Below are 10,415 nucleotides of genomic sequence, written 5' to 3' on the forward strand. Positions count from 1 at the left end.
TGAGCATCTTTTCACTGTTGGCCATCTGGATGTCTTCTTTAGAAAAGTGTCTATTCATATCTTCTGCCCATTTCTTCACTGGATTATTTGTTTCTCGGGTGTGGAGTTTGGTGAGTTCTTTATAGATTTTGGATACTAGCCCTTTGTCTGGTATGTCATCTGCAAATATCGTTTCCCATTCCGTCGGTTGCCTTTTAGTTTTGTTGCTTGTTTCCTTTGTAGCTGAGAACCACATTTCTAACTGTTGCTGGACGTTTTCTCTTAGCCACGTTATAGCTGATCCCTCCTTCTGAATGAAACCCCCATTCCCCCAGCAATGCATGCTTAGGAAATAGAAGGTACCTTTACTTGCATCCATTTTTAGTGTCCCTGCCTGAGAGTAGGCCCTTTATAGCACTATGTTTTAATATCCTTAATTAATTGATTGACTAACTCCATTAGGCATATTGTGTGTTTTCCTGCACCAACACGGTAACTATGCCATTCTCTACACCGGAAGAGCCTTCTTTCCCTCTGTACCTTGCCATCTTTTTCTTGACACCTTCCTGTGCACTTTGCACACACTAACTTCTCCTTCTCCTGGATCTCCTTAGAGATCATTATAAACCTCTCTTTTAGCTCATAGGAAGTAAATGCCTTGGAATTTCTTTGTCCACTTTCCTCTGCCTTAGTTCCCCATCTAGGTTGTGCCTCTTGGAGTGCAAAGGCTGCATCATTTACCTATCCATTCTCCACTGACCGAGTATCTACATTTTTGGTCCTGTTCTAGGGTCAGACTGGCTTCCAGCATGCTCCTGGATTTTAAGGTGCTCACACTTTAGTGGAGATATAGCACAAAAGCAAATCATTATAATTCAACGTGAAAACTTCTTTAGAAGAACCATGGGCAGGGCTAACTTTACCAAGGGGGGGGGGGGAGCTGAAGAGGGCTTACACTTCTTGACATTTCCGCTTTGACACTGACACTGAAAATTACAGAAGTTCCTTGTGGGTGATATCTCTTGATTTTCACAATTGATTTTTCTCTCTCTAGAGAAGCCATTAACCTTTTCATACATGTGCCTGCAGTATCCACATGTATATATATATATATATATTTTTTTTTTTTTTTTTTTAAATTTTTTTAACATTTATTTATTTTCTAGAGATAGAGAGAGACAGGGCATGAACAGGGGAGGGGCAGAGAGAGAGGGAGACACAGAATCTGAAGCAGGCCCCAGGCTCCGAGGCATCAGCACAGAGCCTGACGCGGGGCTGGAACTCACGAACCGGGAGATCATGACCTGAGCCCAAGTCAGATGCTCAACTGACTGAGCCACCCGGGCGCCCCCCCACGTGTGTATTTTAAACGGCTAATTGTTAAGAAAAATAGTCTGGGACTAAGGAATTGGAATGACAACCCTCACCTACAATTCTACTTTATGATGGATACATGTAATTGCCCCTCCCTCAAGCGCAGCGCTCCAGGCGGGCAGGGAAGAGACAGGGTACATGGGTTACATCCCAGAAGCTTGGATGATTGATGGGGGAGGGGTGGTTTGGAGAGCACAGGCGACTGCACTCAGGTGGTACTCAGCTCTCAAAAGAAGGCATGGTAACAATGTGAGATGATGTCATTTTGATGGGAGTGGGAAACTGATAAAGAGCTGTCTTCGCTTAGCTTCTCTTCTCACGAGGCCTGTGCCCAAAAGCTGCTCAATACAGTTGATTTCATGGGCCAGAGAAAGAAAACCCTTTCCCCGCGTCCGCGGGAAAATCTACCCCTATCGGGATGCCATCCCAGCCCATTAATGCTGTGACGATGGATGTGCCTCACCTGTAAGTTCAATTAAAAGCGAGGCCATTCATTTCTTCATTAATCCATCCACTCCTTCCTTCATTCAGTAATCACTTGCGGAGGCTCTACGGGAGGGGCTCCGGGTAAGTCACGCATAGGGGGTTTATCTTAATGGAGTTGATAATCTCGGGGAGGACAAGACAAAATAGTCACAAATGAGAATAAATTAGAAATTGGTAAGTTCTGTGAAGGAAGTACAGTAGAGATGCTGGCCATAGAGAAACATGAAAAAGGATCCTCTGAGCTTGCTTAGAGAAGGGCTTTCCAAGCGGATGATATTTAAGTTGACAGAAAGCTGAGAAGGAGCCAGGCAACCTTAGAATAGAGGGAAGAGTGTCTCAGAGGAGACAGAACAGTGTGTGAGGGTCCTGGGCGAGGGGGTACAGGTAGAAAAGGGAACGAGAGAGCACAAATCCCAATTAAATACACTGGTACGATGTGCTAGTCAGAGTATAGATGAAGCTACCAGATTGCCTGGTTCAAGCCTCAGTTCTGCCTCTTAGGACGCTGTGACCTCGTGTAAGTTGCGAGTTCCGTGCGCGTCAGTTCCCTGATCTATAAAATGGGAATTAAAAAATAATCCCTCTCTTGCAGCGTTTCAAGAGAAGCTACAAACTCAAAACTTTTTCATGTAAAATCTCCCAATTTTCAAAATGTGGTCACTAATTTTAAAAGTAGGTTTTAAGGACTGAGCAAGCTAAGCCCATCTATGAGCTCATTATGGCTTGGGACTCACCACTTTGCAGCCTTTTGTTTGGGACCTCATGTGCCATGCTACACAGTTTGGATTTTTTTCCCCAAGTGGGAATTCACTGAGGTGAACCGCCGACAGGGTCTGATCTACTTTTTAAACATGACGTGACTGCCCACTAAAAAATGGATAAGAGATGGCAACAATAAAGCAGTAAGACCTGGTAAGACTTCAGTGCAGTTTCTGGAAGAACTCCACAACACTTTAATGGCCTCGGTCTCCTGAGCAGTTACCTCCTTTCCATCCCATCCAACCAAATTCCCATTAGTTCAAAGTCGTTTTTTGAGATTTTCCTAGATCAGAGCACCTCGGTGTGTTAGTTGGTTAAGTGTTCGACTTTGGCTCAGATCATGATCTCATGGTTCATGAGTTCAAGCCCCACACTGGGCCCTGTGCTGACAGTATAGAGCCTTCCTAGGATTTTCTCTCTCTCTCTCTCTCTCTCTCTCTCTCTCTCTCTCTCTGCCCCTGTCTCCCTCCCTCTCTCTGTCTCTGAAAAATAAATAAATAAATAAATAAATAAATAAATAAATAAATATGATCGTCCTAGACATTCATTTACTTAGGGGAAAAAAACCCAACGCCGTAGACATTTTCTAGAGTTGTTTTAAGTTCACAACAAAATTGAGTGGTAGGTTTAGAGATTTCCTAATTACTCCCTGCCTCAACATGTGCATAGCCTCTCCTATTATCAACATTCCCCCATCAGATTTACCCATTTTTCACAATTGATCGATCTACACCGACACAATGTTATCACCCAAAGTCCCTAGTTTACGTTAGGGTTCACTCCTGTTATTATACATTAGACATGTTATTAGACAAATGTATAAGGACATATATCCACCATTATGGTACCATACAGAGTAGTCGTCCTGCCCTGAAATTCCTTAGTGCTCAACCTATTCATCCTTCCATCCCCCTTTCCTCTGGCAACCACTGATCTTTTTACTGTCTTTATAGTTTTGCTTTTTCCAGAATGTCATGTAGTCGGGATGTACAGTGTGTAGTCTTTTCAGGTTGGTTTCTCTCACTTAGTAGTATGTATTTAAGTTTTCTCCATGTCATTTCATAACTGGATAGCTCTCTTCTTTTTAACACTGAATAATATTCCATTGTCTGGTTGCGTGACAGTTTATTCATTCACTTACCTACTGAAGGACATCTTGGTTGCATTCAAGTTTTGGCAATTGAGAGTAAAGCTGCTGTAAACATCGATGTACAGGGTTTTGTGTAGACAGTTTTTCAATTCCTTTGAGTAACTATCAAAGAATATGATTGTTGGATCATGTGATAAAGGTATGTTTAGTTTTATTTTTAAATTGTATTAAATTTTATTTTTTTAGAGAGCAAGAGAGCATGAGCGGGGGGAGAGGGGCAGAGGAAGAGAGAAAGAGAGAGAGAAAGGAAAAGAGACAGAGCGAGAGCGAGAGTGAGCGAGCGAGAGAGAGAGCGAGAGAGAGAGAATCTTAAACAGGCTCCATGCTGAGCATAGAGCCTGATGAAGGGTTGTCCCATGACCCTGGGATCATAACCTGAGCCGAAATCAAGAGTTGGATGCTAATTGACTGAATCACCCAGGTGCCTCAAAAGTATGTTTACTTTTGTAAGAAATCACCAAACAGCCTCCCAAAGTGGCCACACCATTTTGTATTCCCACCAACAGTGCATGACAATTCCTAATGCTCCATAACCTTACCGGCATTTGATATTGTCAGTGTTCTTGTTCTGGATTTTGGCCATTCTAATGGGCACATAGTGGTATCTCATTGTTGTTTTAATTTGCATTTCCCTGATGGCATATGATGTGGAGCATCTTTTCATGCACTTATTTGCCATCTGTATGTCTTCTTTGGTGAGGTGTCTGTTAAGGTCTTTGATGCATTTTTTAAAAATCAGGTTGTTTTCTTATTGCTGAGGTGGTTTTTTTTTTAATTTTTTTAATGTTTATTCATTTTTGAGAGACAGAGAGAGACAGAGCAAAATTGGGGTTTGGGCAGAGAGAGAAGGAGACACAGAATCCGAAGCAGGTCCCAGGCTCCGAGCTGTCAGCACAGAGCCCAACAGGGGGCTCAAACTCACGGACCGTGAGATCATGACTTGAAGTGAAGTCGGATGCTTAACCGACTGAGCCACCCAGGCGCCCCTCTTATTGCTGAGTTAAGAGTTCTTTGTATATTTTGGATTTATTTACTTCTGGAAGCCCTTCCCTACATTATCTATTTATTTGCTCATTCGTTCACTCCTTCACTTAGCAAATACTTATTTAACATTGTCCTTGATATCAGACACTGTTATAAGCATTAGTTCTCACAGCTTTCTAGAGGTAGGGACTATTATTATCTCATTTCACAGACGTCTTGCCCCAGGTCACACTTCTGGAATGGTGAAGAGTTTTTATCTGGGCAGTCTGGCTCCAGAAGGCGTTCAACGTATATTTATTGGATAAATGGACGATACTGAGATGATTTTTCTTTTTCTTTTTAAGCCATTGTCTTTCTTTCTTTATTTTAAATCTTAGTTAGTCAACATACAATGCAGTATTGGTGTCAGGAGTAGAATTCAGCGATGAGTCACTTACATATAACACCCAGTGCTCATCGCAAGTGCCCTCCTTAATGCCCGTCACCCAACTAGCCCACCTCCCACTGACCTTCCTCCATCAATCCATCCTCCATCGAGTTTGTTCTCTGTCTTTAAAAGTCTCTTGTGGCTTGTTTCCCTCTCTTGAGATGCTTTTTCTAGTCACCCTTTCTGCCTGGTTCTCTGTTGTCTCTTCCCTTTTCCATGATCTCCTGATTCCTCTCCTTTCTTGTCTTCCTCAAATTTGTAATCTCTTCGCCTGACAAAAGATATTTTTCCTTTCCTTGTTAACGTATCTTGAAGTCAAGGGGTGCTATTTTTCCCCTCCAAATTTTCATCCTCATTTTCTAATGTGTGCTCATACAATACTGTTTCCCACTCCACCACCGAAATATACGGCAGCTTCAGCAAATGGAATCATGGGTTAAATGTAGAATACTTGAAGCATATTAACATCGAAGAAAAATAGAAGAGAAAGAAAAAAGTTCTACTTTGCACTGGAAAAAAAGGTGGTGGACAAAAATTCTCAAATGTCTTGACCTTCTAAGTCTCTCAATAATAGATAAATATGCTTCCCTTTGGAAACCACCTATGAAATATTTTCATGTTTTAAATTTGTTTTGGTTATTAAACTTATATAAACTACTGAAGCAGAAATTAAGTTAGAAAATTCTTGTCAGGGTTGAAAGTGGCACTAACTCATTAATCTAGACCTCTTTAAAATGAGACTATTTCTTGGGGCGCCTGGATGGCTCAGTTGGGTAAACATCCAACTCTTGGTTTCAGCTCTGGTCATGATCTCACGTTTCATGAGTTCAAACCCCACATGGGGGTCTGCACTGAGAGTATGAAGCCTGCTTGGGATTCTCTCTCTCTCTCCTTCTCTCTGACCCTCCTGTGCTCTCTCTCTCAAAATAAATAAATAAACTTAAAAATAAAATAAAATAAAATAAAATAAAATAAAATAAAATAAAATGAGACTATTCCTTGCAATGATTTTTTTTTCTTTTCTTTTCTTTTTTTAAAAGTCATCTGCATACCCAGAGTGGAGCTCAATATGGAGCTGAACCCCACGACCCTGAGATCAATACCCGAGCTGAAATCAAGAGTCAGATACTCAACCGACTGAGCCACCCAGGCACCTGGCAATAAATGTTTTTAATTTCTAAAATGCTTGTCACCTGAGACCATGCAATTACCAATAAATACAAATGGTCCCATTTTCCTGTAAACAAAAGTATTTAATAATATTTTGAATGCTAGATAGTGTTTCATGGGAGCTCTACCCAAGGTCACTGTTAGCCCCATGAGGGAGGTATACATTGAGAAGAGAGGATTCTATTTTGTAAGGGAAAAAATGGGCACCTTGAGGCCAAGTGACCTGACATTTTACTAGAGGAACAAATGAAGCTCTGGAGAACTCTAGAAAGCCCAGAGGACTTCTGGAGATCACTGGCCCTGAGGAAAAAAGGAAAGGTGAAGGCTTAGTTTGTCCTATGTTGACTTTTTTTTTTTTTTTTCCCCAACCTTTTAACTCACATATGATACTGAACTATTCCCCACTCTTATATACCATTAGGGCACACATTTAGAAGAGCTTTCCTGGTATTTTGTGTTTGTCAAACATGAAGAAAGCACAGTGTAGCAGAAACAATAGTACGCTGAGTTCCCTTGAGTCCCGGCCCTGCCAATAACCAGCTGTGTGTCCTTGGGCACATCCCTCACTGCTCCAGCCTCAGTTTCTCAGCCAGCAGGAAGAAGAGGTAGGACAAACATGGTCATGAAGCTGTTTTTCAGTAGTAATAGTCAACACCATGATTCTTTTGCTTTATTCCTTTTTAAGTTTTGTTCTTTACAACAAGGTCACAAGAGACACCCCGCGACAGAAAAGGTGAAGTCACAGTTGATGCACATAACTTTCTCCCTTCTGGTTTTGGTTGGGTATCTAATAATTTCTTTCTAAAAAATTATTTGCTTGGGAGCCTGGGTGGCTCCGTCGGGGAAGCATCCGACTTTGGCTCAGGGCATGCTCGAATGGTTTGTGAGTTCGAGCCCCCACAATAGGCTCCATGCTGATGGTGCAAAGCCTGCTTGGAATTCTCTCTCTCTCCCTATCTCTCTGCCCCTTCAGCTCTCTCTCTCTCTCTCTCTCTCTCTCTCTCTCTGTCTCAAAATAAATAAGCTTAAAAAAAGTATTTGCTTTGTGTGTTTTCACAAAAAAAGGAGCAGTTAACCACCAGTCTGGGTCATAAGAGAGTGTCCATTCTGCTCAGTGGAATTAAATCCTGTCTAGCAAGGGCAAAATTACTGGCTCACAGGTAAAGATGCTGCAGGGGGTTCCTGGCCATTGATTGATCTGATTTCATTCTGGCACCTTCTCCATGCTAACCTACTACCCAGACCTTTCCCTTACAACACATGGATAGTGAATGGCTGCCTTCCGTTCTGCTTTGCTGTTAAATCACATCAATATATGCGTACCACATTTCTAGAAAATAATGTATACAGTATGGGGAATATAGTGATGTCAAAGGCACCTCCCTACCCTAGCGAGATGCGGATGGGCATCGAGAAACGTGCTCTTTCTTTTGGGGTATGCCCCTTGTCTTCCCGTTTGTTTGAGACCTTTCAGCTGCAAAGATCAGAACACTCTAAAATTGCCCTTAGCAAAATGAGGAACTCCATTGGCTTTTCACACCCAATAATTCAGGCATAGCTGGATTTCAAGTCTCCGAGGATATCACTGGAGTCAGGTCCATCGGTTGGCTAGATCTCCCCCGTGTTGACCTTGTTGTCAGGCAGGCCTCTGTTGGAGAGGTGAAATCCAGCAAGCAGGTGGCCTAATCCCGACAGCTTGCATTCAGCAGCGTATAGAGTACCCATTGCCTGGTCCCTTCAGCATAAGTGATGGCCTCAGCTGAAGTGGTCTGATTGAGTGGGGTGCCATCTCTGAACAAGCCATGGTGACCGGGGGTTAGGGGTAGAGGGGCGCAGGGACGCTCTGATTGGTCTTAGTCACACGTCAACACAGGGAGCTGAGAACGTGCTCAACCCCACCCATCTCAGAGGCAAGGGCTGTGAGTGGTGGAGGAGAAGTAATATTTCCAAAGAGAAAGGAGGGACAACATCACTCCAAGAAGCGTGAATGAATGCTGGGCCGGCCAAGAGGACCAATACTGACGTTATCTCATAACATGAATTGATTCAGAATAATAAGTGAGGGGGGGCTGGAAAGGCAGAGAGGACCAGGAGGTCTACCAGGTATAGGCTAGAAACTTGACCAGCCCAGGATGGTCTTGTGCCAAGGATCGACTGGAGTATGTACTATATTCACTATCTACTTCTCCGGTTATTTTCATCAGTATTACAAGTTAGAACTCTTACAGATCCTTGGGAAAGCTGTTCCTTACAATGAGTACCAGAGTTTTAGTACACGATTATTTAAGTATTGAAAAGGGTTTCTTTTTTTCCTCCCTCATTGCATTCTGGCTTTTCATAGGGTGCAATTTTGCTGCATTTATAATCATTATGTACTTTGTTTGGGGAGAATGCATTTTGTCATAAAAGCTTTTCATACAGCGAGAGGAATGATCAGCCTCGCGATCAATATTCCGGCCCAACCTGCTTTTTCCCTCCGAGAATATTGAAAATAGGTTGCAAAACTCAGACATATAGCAGTTGAAAAGCTAACGCCAACTTGATTGTCTTGAGAAAGAATTCATCTGTGCATGACAATATTAGAGCTCTACAAAAAAAGACTCCGTGTATGCCTCTCACTTTCCCTTTCACAAAGTTACCATTTAAATCTAGCTTTGTTTGTGACATAATAATGCCGTGCTTGTGCACGAAGTGAGACTAAACTAACGCAAAGACTTTTCTTATGAATAGGAAAAATGAATGTTTTTTTTTAATTTAAAGGAAACTGTATTTAAAATGTAATTTTTGGAAAATATAATAAAGTCAAACATAAATATTGTGAACAGATGTTTCTTAAGAAGTTTTTGAAATGAATAGTCGCCATCTGGAGCCATTTACAATGAGAAGAAGGTGAGCACGCACCTGTTCCTTTCTTTAAAAAGATGTAATTTCTGCACCAAATTATAAACAAGTATGGCAGTTTCCATAAAAATGCAATATTCAATTTGCCAAACTGTTTAGAAAAATATTGATAAGAGTGTGGTTTAGAAAAGGATGCTTCTAAAAGGCTCAGTCTCTTTTCAGATTCCATTGCTTACTTGTAAAATTTTAAAGATAAAACTCAGGACGCCTGGGTGGCTCAGTCGGTTAAGCGTCAGACTTCAGCAGGGATCATGATCTCTCGGTTGGTGGGTTCGAGCTCCGCGTAGGGCTCTGTGCTGATGGCTCAGAGCCTGGAGCCCGTTTCCGATTCTGTGTCTCCCTCTTTCTCTGCCCCTCCCCCGCTCATGCTCTGTCTCTGTCTCTCAAAAATAAATACACATTAAAAAAAAAAAAAAGAGGGGCGCCTGGGTGGCTCAGTCGGTTAAGCGTCCGACTTCGGCTCAGGTCATGATCTCTTGGTCCATGAGTTCAAGCCCCGCGTCGGGCTCTGTGCTGACAGCTCGGAGCCTGGAGCCTGTTTCAGATTCTGTGTCTCCCTCTCTCTGACCCTCCCCCATTCATGCTCAGTATCTCTCTGTCTCAAAAATAAATAAACGTTAAAAAAAAAACAAAAAAAAAAAGACAAAAAAAAACTTAAAAAAAATTAAAAAAAAAAAAGATAAAACTCTTCAGAGCGAGTGACTGTTCTACGTTGTTGGAGACACACACAAACCTCAGTGGCCACTGCCACTGCTGCCATCACCGTCCAAGGGCCCTATTTGCCCATGACCACAGTTCAGATACTCCACGATATGAGCTGGATCTCCAATCCTTGCAGCCTTGGTAAACTGATCACATTAGTGGCTCCCGTTCATGGTCTCCCGCAACCCCATCCTTTGCACCAAGACGTGGAGTTTTTTTCTCCATCCTTTGAATCAGAGCTGACCTTGCGACTTGGTTTGAACAGCAAAATGCAGGATAAGGGACAGCCTGCCAGTTCGGAGCTTGGCCTCCGGAGGATTTGCACATTTTCATGTGTCTCGTGGAGCCCTGCCACAGCCGGGTAGATGAGCCCAGGCAGCCAGCTGAGACCCCATGGAGGAGAGCCCAGCCATCCCTGCAGGGCCACCCCAGAGCAGTCTGCAGCCAGCCGAGTCCCCAACATGTGAGAGAACCAGCCGAGAT

The sequence above is a fragment of the Panthera onca genome, chromosome B1, assembly GCF_046562875.1.
Source record: "Panthera onca isolate mPanOnc1 chromosome B1, mPanOnc1 haplotype 2, whole genome shotgun sequence".
NCBI classification, from domain to species: domain Eukaryota; kingdom Metazoa; phylum Chordata; class Mammalia; order Carnivora; family Felidae; genus Panthera; species Panthera onca.